Consider the following 18,712-nt stretch of genomic DNA (forward strand, 5'->3'; position numbering starts at 1 on the left):
CTTTTGCCCGAAACGTCGATTTCAAAGCTCCTTGGATGCTCCGTTTTTATAAGACTTTGGTTAGGGCATACTTAGAGTATCACGTTCAATTCTGGTTGCAACATTATAGGAAGGAATTGGAGGCTTTGGAGAGGGTACAGAAGAGGTTTACCAGGATGCTGCTTAGATTAGAGGATATGAGCTATAAGGAAAGGCTAAAAAAAATGCAGGTTGTTTTCTCTGGAATTGGAGGCTGAGGGGAGACTTGATATAAAATTATGAGATACATAGAGTTGACAATCCAAATCTTTTTCCCAATGAGGAAATGTCTAAACTCGGGGGCATGCATTTCAGGTGAGAGGGAGAAAGTTCAAAGGGGACATGAAGAAGCCTGGAACGCACTGCCAGAGGTGGAGGTGGAGGCAGATATGATTGGTGTTTTTAAGAGACTTTTAGATAAACACATGAATATGCAAGGAATGGAAAGTTATGGACCAAGAGTAGGCAGAAGGGACTAGTTTAATTTGGCATTGCTGAAGGGCCCGTTCCTGTGTTCTATCTAATTCCAGAATATTATGTTTTGAAGGTGTAGGTGTCGACTGTACCTTTAAGAGAATGGAAGCTGGTATGGACCTAGAGAGGCACAGAGTGTGCTGAACAATTTAAAAATGTAATATTTGGTGAAACAAATAGCTGGAACTGTGTTACCATGGTAAAATCAAATTTGACCAATCAGTTTAAATAATGCCCCAGAGACCAGAATCCAATTGAATTGAATTTTACTGTTTTGGATGACATCAAACCAATGAAATGATCCAATGTTTTGGGGTATAAAATTGTACATTTTGAATAGATGGGGGAGAATAGTAAAGAGCAGTTAAGCAAGTAAGTTAAGACTGCCAGCAGAATGGCTCTCTGAAAGGTATTGGTCCATAAGAAATTTGTGCAATATAACATTGAAGCTGACTGAGAAAGTTTGATGTCTGAAGAAGACAATTGGGTTTGAATTGATTTGCTGTAAGTTTGAGAGAATTTATTAGACCAGTATTGTAGAGTGGGAGGTAACAGATGGACTTAAGAAAAAGGAGTTGTGAATAGTTGTAGTTTTAATGTTCTCTGTTGGTCTTAAAGAATTAACAGATAGGAGGGTTCCCTCCCAGTTGGGGAACACTTCAGTGGTCCAGGATATTCAGCCTCACACCTTCAGGTGACCGTCCTCCAAGGTGGACTTCGGGACAGGCAGCAGAAAAGTGGACAAGCAGAGGCTGATAGCTAAGTTCGGTACCCATAGGGAGGGCCTCAACCGGGACCTTGGGTTCATGTCACATTACAGGTGACCACCATTGCACTATACACACAGATACTCCTACACACACACTCTCACAAACAGGCACTCCTATACACACATACACAAGGACACACACACCCTTACATTCACACACTCCCACACCCTCACATGCACCCCCCTCAGACTTAAGACACTCTGCACTCATTACACACATACACTTTCTCACACACTCAACCCCCAACCCAGACAGACACACACATGCACAGACAAAGACCCACATGTGTGCACATTTTGTGGGGTGAATTTGTACTTTCAGGGTTACATTGTACTTTACTCAAAACCTGCATGCATTCATGTAGCTCGAACTGCATGAATTTATATAAAACTCCGTTATATCACTTTTTAGATTAGAATCAATCTAAACATCATGGCATATACAGAGAACCCAGGGGGCTAACGCCTTCAACATATTGTCTAGCTATCACCATTGTTAACAGCTAACCCGAGAATGCAACTTTTTTAAAAATTGTGATTTACGCATGAAAGAAGTGAAACTATCACTGTAATCTAACAGATGAAAGGCTTAACAGAATCAAATTTTTAATGTATAATTTCAGTTACATAACACTGTAAATTGTTGCAATAAATTCTGTGAGCATTGAGCCCTCCACTATCACCTGATGAAGGAGCATCACTCCAAAAGCTAGTGTGCTTCCAATTAAACCTGTTGGACTGTAACAGGTGTTGTGATTTTTAACATGATAATGGAAGGTTGTGAATAATTGGTTATGTAGAACTAGTCCAGGAATGGCATTTTTGACAGTTGTCAAGCATTAAATGTAAATGCAATTATTCACTTTTTGTACGGGTTGATATGTAGCTTTAAAAAATCTTTAAAAGGCACTTTTCTGAAGGTCACCTGACCTCTTGAAAGCTGTCTCAGGAATTTATCTAAATGGGTGCCATGTCTCCAAAAGGATACCCTGATCTCTCCAAAAATATTTTTCAAAGTTTGACCTTTTTTTCCTCCCATGTCTAACCTGTACATGTTACACTTCAATCATCGAGAAACCAAAGTTAGACATGATTGGAAGATATGCTCATCTCAATAATTTATTTAGGAAAGTAAAGTATCTAATTTCAGACAGATGAGAAGGAATCTATTGAGATTTAATAGTCTTTGGGGGAAGAATGTCAAAGAACTGTTGAGGCTTGGGAAATTAATATATTCAAGGCTGAAGTAAACAGCTACAGGGGTATTGTTGAGGGAATCGAGGATCAGAGGGCAGGCAGGAAAATGAAGGGATGGCCTCAATCAACTCAGCCAGCATCTCATTGAATGGTAGAGCAGGCTTGATAGGCCTAATGCCTTTTCCTTTTCCTGTTGTGTTTTTTTTTTGTCAGTTGTAAGAACAGAAATAGATATACAGCCTAATTTCATTTTACAGCTCTATTAACCTGTTGGCTCTCTAAATGGAAAAAGGTTTCTGACTGCCTTCCATTCAGGCAACTTAATTACACACATCACAACCCGTTAAGTAATAAAACATTCTCCTCAGCACCCCTTTAATCCACCTGCTTTAAATTTTTGTTCTATGTTCTTTACTAGAGAGAGATCAATGAAGTGCTTCTATTACTCTACCCAGTCCCCTCAAATTTTACAAACTTGAATTACATCTCTCAGCCTCCTCCATTCTAAAGAAAATAACTTGTGTATCCCACCTTTCCTTGTATCTTAAATTCTCCATTTCTGCCAAATATTTGCAAATCTCCTTTATGCTATCTCGTGAGCATCCAGTGCAGTGAGTTGAACTATACCCAATACTGTAGATGTGTAGCCTAACTAATATTTTTCACAGTTCTGACACAAATTCTCCACTCTTGCACATTTCAGCTAATAAAAATTCTTGTATATATTCATACTCACCTTTTCCAGTCTCATGATGCCTTCAGTATTTGGTGTGTTTGAAAATCCTCTGTTTCACTGCTTCTCAGTACCTTACTGTTTACTTTATATTCTCTTCCCATTTCTTGGTGCCTCCAACCTCCTTTCTCCAAAGTTTTCAAATGTGTCGAGGGTCATGGGATAGAAATCAGACCTCATTATCCCTGAGGTCATCTGAAAATGTGAACATATTTAGTCAAGCTATTCAAAGTCCCCAAATTTCCTTTCTGATTAACTCAAGATAAAATAAAGCACTCTGTGTCTGTACTTAACAAGAAAATAATTGTCTATTACTAAAAAAAGTCTTTAACTATTGGCAATTATGAAATATAATTTCTTAAGACTCTACAACTTTTCACACCTTGGTTTGCTTTATACCTGCTGTGTGGTGGAGTTCCTCAGTGGAAGACTTTCTATGCAGGAGACCTCCCACTTTCCATTGCAGTGAGGATGGAAGGATACAGAAGTCCCATGCAACTTCAGATTGTGGTGGTTCATGAACTCCCAGCCCAATTATTTACTTTACAGTGCTGTACAATCTGTGGACCATGGATATATTGGTATGCATGGCTGTAATATCTTTCTAACTATTTGAAGAATCTTTTATTGTGCTTCTGGTTGCATCTCTTACCCTGATCTTTGAGTATGGGCCACGTTAGAGGACTCTTGCAAGCAGGTGAGAAATTCCAGGCAGTGAAGGGGGTTATAATTGCTGATTCTGTCCCTCTTCTGAGGCTACAATCATGTCCAGGTCTCTTCAGAGAAAGCATGCAGTATCCACTAATGCTTTCAATGTGTTTAGAGACAAATGGGCATTGCAGATGGAGTGCCTTATCTCTCCCTCAAGCTCCATTTTGATTTAGCCTTATACTCTCACTCACCTTTATTGGTCTGTGTTGCTCTTGCTGGAGTAACTGTAAATATGGGTGATTTAATAGATGAAAATGGTGGATATTAACCCATGGTATTTTTCATTTATTTGGTGTGGAAATGCTGTTTGGTTGTGTGATCTGGACGGTTGGGGGGTGGGGGGGGGAATCATAATCTTTGTCTAAAATTGTCATGTAAAGTTAAATATGTTGAGTCTTCACATGGAGGGGAAATGAATGTAAAGCACTGAGGGTTGTGCATGAGGACATGCATGCTGGGGGGGGGGGGGGGGGAAGTACTGAGTAATTAGGCAGCACCCGGTGCTGACGGTGTTCACCACGATCTGTTCCCTGCCATCACTTTGCATTTAAAGAGGGAATGTCCTACTAGAAAATTGTAGGAACACTAGCCAGTGTGGGCAGAATAAATGTCAATTTGTTGACTGAAAACACCGGATCCATGTTTGAGGGATGCCACAACACTAGTGGGATAAAAAAAACTTGAAGCAGGTGTTTGCACAGCTATGTGGAATTTGCAACTGTTTCATCACCCGTTTATTATTCCTACAGCGTGAGCACTGTCACATGCTGATCAAAGTTAATTTGCAGCATACCATTGGTGCTTGCAAAATGAACTTGGACATCTCAGTAATGTTGATGTTATCAGCAATGACGATATAAATAGCCAATGTTGACTGAAGGGAAGCTAATAATTGTACAAGTTCTAATGATAGTGTGAGCTGCACAACTATTAATGAAGTGTTACAATGGTCTTCACTGAATTTGAGAATTCAGTCAGGTTAGGGTTAACAGTTGTACTGCAGACAGCCCCTATTTACAGACATGTGTTGGGCTGGAGTTGCATCTTCACCAAGTTGCTCCAACTCTTTTTTTTCCCCCACCCCAATTATCCATGACCAGCACATGTGTGATGAAGCATGCTCGATCTCAACTGCAGGTTTTGGCATCAACAACTAATTGAGGTTTAAGAAAATATTTCATTCCATCTGTGTCCAGTTGAGGTCCTTACCACTGAGTGCGATGGACCTTGCTGCTCATAGTAAGTTGACCGCTTGCCTAAGACAAAGACAGGTGCAGGTGAAGCACAACTGACAGGAAGCCCAAGAGCAGCAGCAAGTGCTCCGCATTTTCTGCGGAAAATGAGCTCAGGGAGGGGTCATGGCCACAAAGCCGCTCAGGAAGCATAGGATGCTCAGGACGGCCAGAGTATTTTGGCTCTGACCTTGTTTTCTTTTGGGACACTGTGCTAATGTAGCCTCCATAGGTCCTTGGAAACCATTACAGAATGGTGCTTGATGGTGGACCAGGATCCAGGGCCTGTTTGTGGTCATCCTCTCTAGGTGGCTGTGAATGCCACTGTGGCACTGAACATTTTATGCAACTGGCTCCTTCAGGAATTAATGGATCACCAGTGGGGGATATCTCCGTTGTGCATCCACAAAATGTGAATACCTTCCATCTTGTTATGTGGCACTGTCATCATGTGAAGTGCAACAGACTTTGAATAAATCTAGCAACTCAACTCTGCCTCCATAAGGCACTAGAACCATCACAATAGCAGAAGTGGAATTTAGCAAAATCTGCAGCCTCATGGCCTGGCATATCCTCCAACCAATTATTACCATGTCCAGGAGGACATGCCCAGAACAGCCGCAGGCAAATCTAAAGGGTGGCTCAGTGGTTAGCACTGCTGCCTCTCAGCAGCAGGGACCACAGTTCAGTTCCAGCCTCAGGCGACTGTGCAAATTCCACACAGACACTCTCCCCATGTCTGTGTGGCTTTCCTCCCACTGTGCCAAGATGTGCAGGTTAGGTGGATTGGCCATGCTATTGTCCATAGTGACCAGGGATGTGTTGGTTGGGTGCATTAGATAATAAGGGAATTGGTCTGGGCGGGTTACTCTTCAGAAGATTGGTGTGGACTTGTTGGATCTGTTTCCACACTGTAGGAATTGTATTCTCTAAAAATGAGGTGCCAATCAGGTAACACTAAAAATGTGCTAAGCAGAACCAGCTAAGTGATCCCACAACAAACAGATCAGATCTAAGCTCTGCAGTCATGCCATATCCAATCATAAATGGTGTGGAAAATTAAACAATTCACTGGTGGAAAAGGCTCCACAAATATTCCCCTTCTGAATGCTGGAAGAGCCCAATGCATCAGAGCAAAAGATGAGGCTGAAGCATTTGTAGCAATCTTCATCTAGAAGTGCTGAGTGGATGATCCATCTCTGCCACCTCCAGCAGTCCTTAGCATTCCAGATACTACTCTTTAGCCAATTCAATTAAGTCCATATGATGTCAAGCAACAGTTGGGGGCACTGGACATTTGCAAAGGCTATGGGCTCTGACAGCATTTGAAATAGTTCTGAAGATTTGTGAGAAGATTTCTAGCTCGGGTGCTCGTTGCTGTGGTTCTGTTTGCCGAGCTGTAAGTTTTTGTTGCAAACGTTTCGTCCCCTGTCTAGGTGACATCCTCCATGCTTGTGAGCCTCCTGTGAAGCGCTTCTATGGTGTTTCCTCCGGCATTTATAGTGGCCTGTCCCTGCCGCTTCCGGTTGTCAGTTTCAGCTGTCCACTGTAGTGGCCGGTATATTGGGTCCAGGTCGATGTGTTTGTTGATGGAGTTTGTGGATGAGTGCCATGCTTCTAGGAATTCCCTGGCTGTTCTTTGTTTGGCTTGCCCTATAATGGTAGTGTTGTCCCAGTCAAATTCCTGTTGCTTGTTGTCTGCGTGTGTGGCTACTAGGGATAGCTGGTCGTGTCGTTTCGTGGCTAGTTGGTGTTCGTGGATGCGGATCATTAGCTGTCTTCCTGTTTGTCCTATGTAGTGTTTTGTGCAGTCCTTGCATGGGATTTTGTACACTACATTAGTTTTGCTCATGTTGGGTATCGGGTCCTTCGTTCTGGTGAGTTGTTGTCTGAGGGTGGCTGTTGGTTTGTGTGCTGTTATAAGTCCTAGTGGTCGCAGTAGTCTGGCTGTCATTTCAGAGATGTTCTTGATGTATGGTAGTGTGGCTAGTCCTTTGGGTTGTGGCATGTCCTCGTTCCGTTGTCAAATATAGGGATAGGGATATTCACCAATGTTCAGCACTATCCATGACTCCTCCAGATACTGAAGCAGTTCATGGTCAAGTGTAAGAGTATCTAGACAATATTCAGGCTTGGGTTCATAAGTAGCATTCATGCCAATATAAACATTGATATATTGATATAGCTGCAGGTATCCCATCACCAAGTCATCCTTTATTTACTTGCACATAGTACGCTGAACTGAAGTAATTCTAAAACTTCTGTTTGTACTTTGTACTGTTTGATTAAAATAAAACACAGTTAATACTGAATAATAAGCACCAGTGTATAAGAAACAGCAACTTACAGTGAAACGGGGCAGCAAAGCCAAACTAGTTAGCAGGGAAATGAGGGCAAATCCCACCTATCTTATCAAAAAGGAAACAGTAACATAAATCCACACAAAACAATCCAATCAAATGAACAATAAAACAATGCATAAAACAGACATACCCTTCATGATTTTGTAGACCTCAGTTAGGTTTTCCCCCCTCAATCTCCTTTTTCTCTAATGAAAACAAACCTAACCTACTCAACCTCTCTTCAGAGCTAGCACCTTCCACACCAAGCAACAACCTCATAAACCTTCTCTGCACCCTTTCCACAGCATCCACATCCTTTTGGTAATGTGGCGACCAGAACTGTACACAGTATTCCAAATGCAGCCAAACCAATGTCTTGTACAATTTTAACATGACTTGCCAGCTCTTATACTCAATAACCTGTCCAATGAAGGCAAGCATACTATATGCCTTCTTGACCATTCTATCTACCTGTGCAGCAACTTTCAGGGTACAATAGACCTGCACTCCCAGATCTCTCTGCCCATCAATTTTTCCTAAGGCTCTTCCATTCATTGTATAATTCGCTCTAGAATTAGACTTGCCTAAATGCATCACCAAAAATTTTGTCTGGATTGAAATCCATCTGCCACTTTTCCGCCCAACTCTCCAGTCTATCTATATCCTCCTGTATTCTGACAGTCCCTTAATGCTTTCTGCTACTCCACCAATCTTTGTGTCATCTGCAAACTTGCTGATTATACCAACAGTGCCCTCTTCCAGATCATTTATGTGCATCACAAACAACAGTGGCCCCAACACTGACCCCTGTGGGACACCACTGGTCACCTTTCTCCATTTGGAGAAACTCCCTTCAACTACTACTCTCTGTCTCCTGTAGCTCAACCAGTTCTTTATCCACTTAGCTAGAACATCCTGCACACCATGTGACTTCACTTTCTCCATATGTCTACCATGGGGAACCTTATCAAACGCCTTACTAAAGTCCATGTATATGACATCAACAGCCCTTCCTTCATCTATCAACTTGGTCACTTCCTCAAAGAACTCTATTAAGTTGGTAAAGCACGATCTCCCCCGCACAAAACCATGTTGCCTATCACTGATGAGCCCATTCTTTTCTAAATATAAATAGATCCTCTCCCTCAGTACCCTCTCCAGCAATTTTCCCACCACCGACATCAGGCTCACTGGTCTATAGTTACCTGGAATATCCCTACTACCCTTCTTGTACAGGGGGACAATATGAGCAACCTTCCAGTCCTCCAGCATCTCACCTGTATTTAAGGATGCCACAAAGATATCTTTCAGGGATGCCACAAAGATATCTTTCAGGGCCCCAGCTATTTCCTCTCTCACCCCCCTCAGCAACCTGGGATAGATCCCATCCAGTCCTGGGGATTTGTCCACCTTAATAACCTCTAGCCTACCCAAAACATCTTCCCTACTTATGTCGATATGATCCAGAGTTATCAAACTTCTGTCTCTAATCTCAACATTCATCATGTTCCTCTCCTCAGTGAACACTGATGCAAACACAGACCAATCCTTTCTCTAGTTACCCGCTTGCTTCTTATATAAGAATAAAATGCTTTGGGAGTCTCCTTAATTCTGCTCGCTAAAGGTATTTCATGACCTCTTTTAGCCTGCTTGATTCCTTGTTTAAGACTGATCCTACTCTTCTGATATTCTTCCAGGGCCTGTTCTGTCCTCGGTTGCCTAGACCTTATGTACGTCTCCCTTTTTCCTCTTGGCTCATTGTACAATTTCTCCTGTCATCCACGGTTCACGAATCTTGCCCTTCCTATCATTTGCCTTCAACAGGACATGCCTATCCTGCACTATCTTTACCCTATCTTTGAAAATCTCCCATATCTCAAATGTGGACTTCCCTTCAAAAGCTTTGTCCAATCCACATTTCCGAACTCCTGCCTAATTTTGATAGAATTGGCCTTGGCTGAAAATGTGTTGCTGGAAAAGTGCAGCAGGTCAGGCAGCATCCAAGGAACAGGAGAATCGACGTTTCGGGCATAAGCCCTTCTTCATGAAACGGAAGAAGGGCTGAAGAAGGGCTTATGCCCGAAACGTCAATTCTCCTGCTCCTTCAATGCTGCCTGATCTGCTGCGCGTTTCCAGCAACACATTTTCAGCTCTGATCTCCAGCATCTGCAGTCCTCACTTTCTCCTAGAAATAGCCTTGGCCCAGTTTAGAACTCTTCCCTTAGGACCACTCTCATCTTTATCTGCGAGTATTCTAAAACTTACAGAATTGTTGTCATTGTGCCCAAAGAAATCCCCCACCGCAACCTCTACCACCTGTCCTGGCTCGTTCCCCAGTACCTGGTCCAATATGGCCCCTTCCCTCATTGGACTATTGACATACTGCTCTAGAAAACTCTCCTGGACGCTTCTTATACATTCTACCCCATCCAGATCTCTTACAGTAAATGTATCCCAGTCAATGTTGGAAAAATTAAAATCTCCCATCACCACTACCCTATTGCCTCTACATCTTTCCATAATCTGTTTACCTATTTGTTCTCCTACCTCATTCTCACTGTTGAGAGGCCTGTAAGCCTGGAGGAGAAAGTGAGGTCTGCAGATGCTGGAGATCAGAGCTGAAAATGTGTTGCTGGAAAAGCGCAGCAGGTCAGGCAGCATCCAGGGAACAGGAGAATCGACGTTTCGGGCATAAGCTTATGCTATTACTGACACAAAGTCGGGAAGTTTATCATAATTGTCAACAGGCCTCTGTCAATTCAAGGCAGGGATAACCTTTTACTCAAGCGATCTTGGCACAACTGAGACCAGTCCAGGGTCACCTTGGGACTGAGTCAGGATTCTCTCCTTCTAAGCAGTGAGGGCCAAATGTCAGGCAGCACTTCATCCATCTTGGCTCTTGCTCCCCTATTGTTCTGCTTTCCTTCTGGAATACAATTGACAAAGATTAGATTACATTACATTACAGCATGGAAACAGGCCCTTCGGCCCTTCAAGTCCACACCGACCCGCCGAAGCGTAACCCACCCATACTCCTACATTTACCCCTTACCTAACACTACGGGCAATTTAGCATGGCCAATTCACCTGACTTGCACATCTTTGGACTGTGGGAGGAAACCGGAGCACCCGGAGGAAACCCACGCAGACACGGGGAGAACGTGCAAACTCCACACAGACAGTCGCCTGAGGCAGGAATTGAACCCAGGTCTCTGGCGCTGTGAGGCAGCAGTGCTAACCACAAAGGTTTTACACAAGATGAAAATGGATAGCACAGCTGTTACTTTTGGTATAGGGGTGGTGTCCCAAACAAGTGAATTGGCAGTGCAGGCAGCATGCAGGGATGGTAGCATCAGGTTGGCATGGATGACAGCACGTGAGGGAAGATGATGCAAGCAATGCTGAGAGTGGTAGTGATGAGGCTTGGTAAGAGTTGGGTACAGTAACAGAGATAGAGTTTGGGTTATCAGAAAGATGGTGCCACTTAAGCTGATGGAATGGAGAAGAACATTGACCAGCTTTCTATAGTGCTGTCGATTCCCACAGACAGCGGAGGCTGCCTTGCATGTTAGGGTCTCTACTGCTGGTCCAGTATCAGCATCACTTGATCCCACAGACCTCCAGGATCCTACTGCATGGTGGGGTGTCAAATTGCCCTTGGTTTTATTGCAAATGTCAAGAACTGTGCAGGGCAGTTCCAGAACAACTGTGCTTGGCCAAGTGCATCATAGGCTTTTAAAAGCTTCTCTCCAATGAACGACGAGTTTTCTGCAATGGCATGTGGTAATATCTGGCAGATATTGAATGTAAGAGTTGCCATAGGGCATGATGGGTAATTAATGTGGCACATTTGGTAAGATACAGTGAGGAAATCTTCATGGCAGAAAACCTTTCAAACATTTGACGTAACTCTTATTTAGCCAAAGAAAGTAAGGTTCAGTCCATAGATTTTTAACTTCAGTTAAGATAACATCCCAGTTGAAATATCATAATGGATGTATAACTGGAAAATTAGAATTGCTGAATGCAAAAAGCACATTGTTATAGGCTTTCCTCATCACTGTGTGAGGGATCCACTTAAACGTGCTACTGAGTCGTGTGATATTTCTGGCCACAGACAAAAAGTAGGTTTTGTTTTCAATTTATTAAAGCATAAACACACTGAGCAATCTCAATTTTTGTGACAGAGTTCATCAAAATGTAATCACAGAATTTAGTATGAAATGCGCTAACCCAATATATGCAACCTTTTTTTACATTGTACTATACTCAATCAAAAGTTGATTTTTTTATTAATTTCTGAAGGATCCCCCATGCAAGTTTCTGCTTTTCTTCCTCCTACACATTTTTTTTTATTTCTCATCCCAACCAACAGCTAAAATCGATCTGGATGCAAAGATCTTTGTTTAGTTGTTGCTGGTTTCGTGGTTTTGATGAATTGCTGCTTGAATCTGCCAGTCCCATCCTGACACCACATACATGTTCTCTTGTAATTGGCAATACAGCCAGACCCAATAGAGTTTCAGGGTTTCCTGGTGGTGCAAATTGAATAAAGATTTACACACTTGTTGTTTTTCACTGTGTCTGACACCTGCACACAGACGCTATGGGTGCAGGGGAAAAACAAGCACTACTGCTGTCAAAAACAAATAGTTTCAGGGTCTTATGATTTCAATCTTCTATTCTGGACTTAACACCATCTGTTCCTTGTTTCAATTTTTTTTAATCAGTCCGACTTACTGGTTCAGGACTTCTTTAAGAACAAATAGGGTGGCTCAGTGGTTAGCATTGCTGCCTCACAGCGCCAGAGACCCAGGTTCAATTCCTGCCTCAGGTGTGGAGTTTGCACATTCTCCCCGTGTCTGAGTGGGTTTCCTCCGGGTGCTCCAGTTTCCTCCCACAATCCAAAAATGTGCCGGTGAGGTGAATTGGCCATGCTAAATTGCCCATAGTGTTAGGTAAAGGGGTAAATGTAGGGGAATGGGTCTGGGTGGGTTGCGCTTCGGTGGGTCGGTGTGGACTTGTTGGGCCGAAGGGCCCGCTTCCACGCTGTAAGCAATCTAATCTTAAAAAAATTAACATTCTCTACCCAAACCGGATTTAATCCGTTATTTAGTTATTTGATGTTATGCAGCCCTATGAAACTTTGTGTTCTGGTCTTACACTTTCCCTACACTAATTTATCACATTATATACCTTGATGCTTTATTTCTCTGCCTTGTATCAAAGTTCCTGTCAGACATATCAAAGATAAAGTAATATAACTGCATTTATAATGGATGCCTCTTGTTCAACATTATCAAGTACAAAATAATTTGGCATCCCAAATTGCACCAACATGCTATCATTGAATGTTTCCCTTCAGTCATGTTGTTCAATCTATTTCTACAGTAGTCATATCTGTATTTTGTAATTACTGTATTTAAAAAAAAATCTCAGGCATTCAGTCATCATGTCTTCACTGTCCTTCATAATGCAACAAGAATTATTAGCTTTGTTCCTGCATTCTGTGGATGTTTATTGGTAACTCCTGCTAAATGCAATAAAATCAGATTACAAAACGTAGGCTTTTTCCCAGACATTTTTCTTCGAACCTATGAAAATATTGGAAGTACTATTGTTTTCATGCTTGATAAAGATAGAATTTTGCAGTTCATGTTTTCATGGAATTGATCTGTCCTACCACTTAAGTTTGAAAAAATTCCTAATGCTACCTTCTCAAGCTATACTATAGGCTAGTCTTTTGATTTTAGTATGAAAATTAATCAAGAGTTAATTAAATAGTGTATACTAGTATTCCTGTATCTCTGTTTCAACATGAAATGAAACCCTTTATTAAATAGCTTCCTGAGAGTTATGATGAACACACTGCTTTAATTTCATTACTACATTTAGATCATAGAAGTAAATGGAAAATCTCTTTGATAGCTGCCAAGAACATTCAGTTCTTAAAGTACAGACATTTTCCATTATGTGGTAAAGCTCTGCAGAAATGATAATCTATTCATTTTTTAGATTTTCAGTCAGAATTTATCAGAGTACAAAATTTCCTTGGAATTTTGAAAAGCTATTGAAAGTCTCTGCTGTTGGTAAGGAGCGGGAGAAATACTTTTCCAATGTATTGGTATGAACCTCAAAGATGGCCTCTGACACATCTATTACATCTGTCACATCTGCCATGTTTTCAATTTAGGTCTGCCTATCTTTCCTTTTTACATTGTCTTTATCAAACCATGAAGACTCCAATTCATATTCAAATGCTAGTGCTAGATATTCTAAACCTGAACATTTCTCAGACTATTCCAATAGAATCCTATGCATGCATACAATGATTAAATTATTCTTTTGATTAAGACTTCTTTAACTGGTAAATTATGTCTCTTGTACATATTGAGTTTAGATTTCAGACATATTCGGTGTTGGGGCTCAAAGTTGAATTTAGAAGTCTATATTCAATTTTATTTGTGTTTTATTGAAAAATGATGTGTAACTATGGTAAGATAAGACTACCCCTTGCCACCAAATAGCTTTCTCTGATTGAGCACTTTTGATTAAAAAAAACATAAGACAGAATCTTCTCTCTCTATAGCATTTGGAAGGCTATGTATGGGGATAGAATTAAATGGGTGGCCTAATCTCAGTTTCCTGAGAGCAGGTTAAACTTTTGTTGTGAAGCTCCCACGAGTGTTTACTTTCCTAACTGCAATTGGCAGGAATTTGTTTTGTGTTCAATGGCAAGTCATGAGCACTCATTAACACCCTAGCCCACTGGAATTATATTCATTATGTTACCCAAGAATGAAACCTTATCTGTTCAAAGCCCAGACTATACATACAAGGTCTGCTGCTTCCAACCTTGGAGCAATATTTTCTTCACTCACTCAAATCCCTCAGGAAAAAAAATGCTGTTTATTTGTGCAAATGCTAATGCTGTTGGTATTGAATCCTCTCTATGTTCATCAGTTGTTACGACACACAGTAAACCCTTCTGCTAATTTAAACCTGACACAGAAAAGCTCATCTCGCACGATAATCTGTTCAATTTCGAGAGGCAAAGAACTATCCCAGACCTCACTATTAAAAGAAAAGAATTAACAATTTTATTCTTTAAAGTCCAAAAGAGAAAATACAACAACAACAATTTATAACTCCATTCTCTTAAATCTATCTTTACCTCCCACTCTACAATACTGGTCTGATAAATTCCCTCTTAAATTTACAGCAAATCAACTTCATACGCAATTATCGTCTTCAGACATTAAACTTTCTCTGTAGATTTCTCTAGGTTGGCTTTGGTGTTCTGCTGTACAAATTTCTTATGGACAGGTACCTTCAGAGAGCTATTCTGCTGGCAGTCTTGGTACTTGCTTGGCTGCTCTTTGCTATTCTCCCCCTAACTATTCAAAACATCTGATTTTATACCCCAAAGCATCAGATCATTTCATTGGTCTGATGTCATCCAAAACAGTAAAATTCAAAATCGATTGGATTTTGGTCTCCGGTGCATAATTTAAACTTGGAATAGATACCAATCTCCTGTAAACTTTATTAGTTAAATCTGCAATAACTCATTTGTGATTACATTCTTATGACCCGCAACATGTGTGATTTGTAAATTAAAAGTCTGTAACATAAGACTCCAAAGAAATTGACTCTCATTCTTGGAATGCTTTAAAGACAAGAATATAACAGGATTATGAACGGTGGACACAACAGTCTCTGACACATTTGTTCCTGACGTACACGTTAAAACGTGGAATACTGCATCCAGTTCTGGTTGCCCTATTATAGGAAAGATGTGGATGCTTTGGAGAGGGTTCAGAGGAGGTTTACCAGGATGCTGCCTGGACTGAAGGGCTTATCTTATGAAGAAAGGTTGACTGAGCTCGAACTTTTTTCATTGGAGAAAAGGAGGAGGAGAAGGGACCTAATTGAGGTATACAAGATAATGAGAGGCATAGATAGAAGCGATAGCCAGAGACTATTTCCCAGGGCGGAAATGACTAACACGAGGGGTCATAGTTTTAAGCTGGTTGGAGGAAAGTATAGAGGAGATGTCAGAGGTGGGTTCTTTACTATAAAACCTGTGCCCACACCACCTCCCTCACCTCTATCCAAGGCCCTAAAGGAGCCTTCCACATCCATCTATGTTTTACCTGCACATCCACTAATATCATTTATTGTATCCATTGCTCCCGATGCGGTCTCCTCTACATTGGGGACACTGGGCGCCTCCTAGCAGAGCGCTTTAGGGAACATCTCCGAGACACCCGCACCAATCAACCACACCGCCCAGTGGCCCAACGTTTCAACTCCCCCTCCCACTCGGCCGAGGACATGGAGGTCCTGGGCCTCTTTCACCGCCACTTCCTCACCACCTGACGCCAGGAGGAAGAACGCCTCATCTTCCGCCTCAGAACACTTCAACCCTAGGGCATCAATGTGGACTTCCACAGTTTCCTCATTTCCCCTTCCCCTACCTCACCCTAGTTCCAAACTTCCAGCTCAGCACTGTCCCAATGACTTATCCGGACTTGTCCTACCTGCCTATCTCCTTTTCCACCTATCCACTCCACCCTCTCCTCCTGACCTATCACCTTCATCCCTTCCCCCACTCACCTATTGTACTATATGCTACTTTCTTCCCACCCTCCTCAAGCTTATCTCTCCACCCTTCAGGCTCTCTGCTTTTATTCCTGATGAAGGGCTTTAGCCCGAAACGTCGATTTCGCTGCCCCTTGGATGCTGCCTGAACTGCTGTGCTCTTCCAGCACCACTAATCCAGAATCTGGTTACCAGTCATTGTTTTTACCTCTTAGAACATAGAACATAGAACAATACAGCACAGAACAGGCCCTTCGGCCCATGATGTTGTGCCGAACATTTATCCTAGCATAAGCACCTATCCATGTACCTATCCAATTGCCGCTTAAAGGTCACCAATGATTCTGACTCTGCCACTCCCACAGGCAGTGCATTCCATGCCCCCACCACTCTCTGGGTAAAGAACCTACCCCTGCACCCGTTCCAGTGCCTCCACATCCTTCCTATAGTATGGCGACCAGAACTGCACACAGTACTCCAAATGTGGCCTTACCAAGGTCCTGTACAGCTGTAACATCACTTCATGACTCTTGAATTCAATCCCTCTGCTAATGAACGCTAGTACACCATAGGCCTTCTTACAAGCTCTATCCACCTGAGTGGCAACTTTCAAAGATCTATGAACATAGACCCAAGGTCCCTCTGCTCCTCCACCTTACTAAGAACCCTACTGTTAACCCTGTATTCCGCATTCTTATTTGTCCTTCCAAAGTGGACAACCTCACACTTGACAGGGTTGAACTCCATCTGCCACTCCTCAGCCCAGCTCTGCATCATATCTAAGTCCCTTTGCAGCCGACAACAGCCCTCCTCACTATCCACAACTCCACCAATCTTCGTATCATCTGCAAATTTACTGACCCACCCTTCGACTCCCTCTTCCAAGTCATTGTAATTTTTATTAAACAGCAGAGGACCCAGAACTGATCCCTGCAGAACTCCACTTGTAACTGGGCTCCAGGCTGAATATTTACCATCTACCACCACTCTCTGACTTCGACCGGTTAGCCAGTTTTCTATCAAACTGGCTAAATATCCCTCTATCCAATGCCTCCTGATTTTCTGCATGAGCCTACCATGGGGAACCTTATCAAATGCCTTACTAAAATCCATGTACACTACATCCACTGCTCTACCCTCATCCACATGCTTGGTCACCTCCTCAAAGAATTCAAAGGCAAGACCTACCCCTCTCAAATCCATGCTGGCTGTCCTAATCAAGCAGTGTCTTTCCAGATACTCATAAATCCTATCCCTCAGTACCCTTTCCATTACTTTGCCTACCACCGAAGTAGGACTAACTGGCTGTAATTCCCGGGGTTATCACTATTCCCTTTTTTGAACAGGGGCACAACATTCGCCACTCTCCAGTCCTCTGGTACCACCCCCGTTGACAGTGAAGACGAAAAGATCATTGCCAACGGCTCTGCAATTTCTTCTCTTGCTTCCCACATAATCCTAGGATATAGGCCTGGGGGACTTGTCTATCCTCAAGTTTTTCATAATGCCCAACACATTTTCCTTCCTAACAAGTATCCCTTCTAGCTTACCAGTCCGTTTCACACTCTCCTCTACAACAATATGGTCCCTCTCATTTGTAAATACTGAAGAAAAGTACTCATTCAAGACCTCTCCTATCTCTTCCGATCAATACACAGTCTCCCACTACTGTCCTTGATTGGACCTACCCTCGTTCTCGTCATTCTCATGTTTCTCACATATGCATAAAAGGCCTTGGGGTTATCCTTGATCCTACCCGCCAAAGATTTTTCATGCCCTCTCTTAGCTCTCCTAATCCCTTTCTTCAGCTCCCTCCTGGCTATCCTGTATCCCTCCAACGCTCTGTATGAACCTTGTTTCTTCAACCTTATGTAAGCCTCCTTCTTCCTCCTTACAAGACATTCAACCTCCCTCGTCAACCAAGGTTCCCTCACCTGACCATCTCTTTCCTGCCTGACAGGTACATACATATCAAGGACACGTCGTATCTGTTCCTTGAAAAAGTTCCACATTTCCACGACATCCTTCCCTGACAGCCTATGCTCCCAACTTATGCTCCTCAGATCCTGTCTTACAGCATCGTATTTACCCTCCCCCCAATTGTAAAACGTACCCTGTTACACGGACCTATCTCTCTCCATAACCAAGATGAAAGTCACAGAATTGTGTTCACCATCACCAAAATGCTCACCCACTAACAAGCCCATCACTTGTCCCGGTTCGTTACCAAGTACCAAATCCAATATGGCCTCCCCTCTGGTCGGACAATCTACATACTGAGTTAGGAAAGCTTCCTGGACACACTGCACAAACACCGCCCCATCCAATCTACTTGATCTAAAGAGCTTCCAATCAATATTTAGGAAGTTGAAATCGCCCATGACTACTAACCTGTGGCTTCTGCACCTTTCCAAAATCTGTTTCCCAATCTGTTTCTCCACATCTCTGCTGCTATTGGGGGGCCTATAGTAAACACCCAACAAGATGACTGCTCCTTTCCTATTTCTGACTTCAGCCCATACTAAAGGCAGATCCCCCTCGAACTGCCTTCCTGCAGCCGTTATACCATTTCTAATTAGCAATAGGGTGACAAGACATCTGGAAATGAATCTTCCAGCTCAGTGAGCAAACC

This window comes from Chiloscyllium plagiosum, chromosome 19 (genome assembly GCF_004010195.1).
Source record: "Chiloscyllium plagiosum isolate BGI_BamShark_2017 chromosome 19, ASM401019v2, whole genome shotgun sequence".
Taxonomy (NCBI): Eukaryota; Metazoa; Chordata; class Chondrichthyes; order Orectolobiformes; family Hemiscylliidae; genus Chiloscyllium; species Chiloscyllium plagiosum.